This window comes from Condylura cristata, unplaced genomic scaffold, assembly GCF_000260355.1.
Source record: "Condylura cristata isolate star-nosed mole 26May11 unplaced genomic scaffold, ConCri1.0 scaffold00016, whole genome shotgun sequence".
In the NCBI taxonomy this organism is placed as follows: Eukaryota; Metazoa; Chordata; class Mammalia; order Eulipotyphla; family Talpidae; genus Condylura; species Condylura cristata.
In genome coordinates, this window is record NW_004567117.1 from 21,458,474 (window position 1) to 21,459,489 (window position 1,016).

The 1,016-nt window shown below is 56.7% G+C and overlaps 1 protein-coding gene across 1 annotated transcript in view; it reads left to right on the forward strand.

Annotated features, from left to right (window-relative positions):
- Positions 1-281: 281 nt before the first annotated feature.
- Positions 282-1,016, forward strand: part of GALNT1 (polypeptide N-acetylgalactosaminyltransferase 1) — an 88,480-nt gene continuing 87,745 nt past the window's right edge. The window contains exon 1 of the mRNA XM_004683845.2: positions 282-783. The gene's annotated coding sequence lies outside the window, so the exon portion shown is untranslated. The remainder of the gene's footprint in view (positions 784-1,016) is intronic.

Below are 1,016 nucleotides of genomic sequence, written 5' to 3' on the forward strand. Positions count from 1 at the left end.
AAAAAGCAACCTTTGACTTTATTTTAGAATACTTCGGAAATGTAGATAAGCCGAACATAGGATAAATTCTATAGTTAGTGTTCGGCAACGTTTTCCTGTTTAGTCTTTTGGTTCTTTCTGTGACACGTGCCATTTATTTCTTTTTTAATGGGGCCATTTAAATAATATTATAAACATTATTCTCTTATCACTCCAGCTCCTGGCTGGCAATCAAGAGACATAAACCTCGGAATGACTTAAGTAGAAAATTTATTTAATGAAAGAATAGTTGATCATGCCTAATATGAGTGACAAGAGGACTGGGGTTTTGTCTTTTCCAGGTTAATCTACCGGTAGATAATGGAATTAATGCCCAGGAGCAGTGTTCTCAAGCGGGCATCGTGGAAGGGCCCCTCTTAGGCACTGCGCGGGAGACACTTCCCCAGTTTCCATTTTGCAGGGGGTTAGGGCATTTGTCCCCCCCAGAGGCCTGGATGCCTCTTCCGGCGGTGCCGGTCCGTGGCCTCCCCTCACCGCCCACCCTGGGTGCAGGGTCTCCGGTATCCCCTTCGCCCAGCGCAGGACGCCGACCATCCTCCAGCTCCAGTCCAGCCTCAGCCGCTGCCGGGCGTGTCCGCCCGGGTCAGGAGCGGTCTCAGGCTCGTTCCCCAGACCGATCCCGGGACCTCTTCCGCGCGATGAGGGCACCTCCACTTCCTCCCCACCCCGTAAACTGCTCGACGTGAAACGGCCAGAGTTTCATTTTACTTGCTGCGACAGGCTCTTTGTCCACACGAGGTTCAGGTGAAGACCCACGGTAGGACGGGGGGGGGACCTTCCCGTGGGGGACCCGGCCCATCGCGCCACCCAGGGCGCTGGCGCCTGGGTTCTCAGACTCATTGCGGGTCAGACCCGCGAGGATAGAGGCGCTGGGAGCCTGAACCACCCCGCCCCGAGGGAAGTGCCGCGGCCCGCGGTGGGCTCGCCGCAAGGGCGAGGGGCGGCGCATCCGGGTGAGCGCACGGCACCCCCGCCTC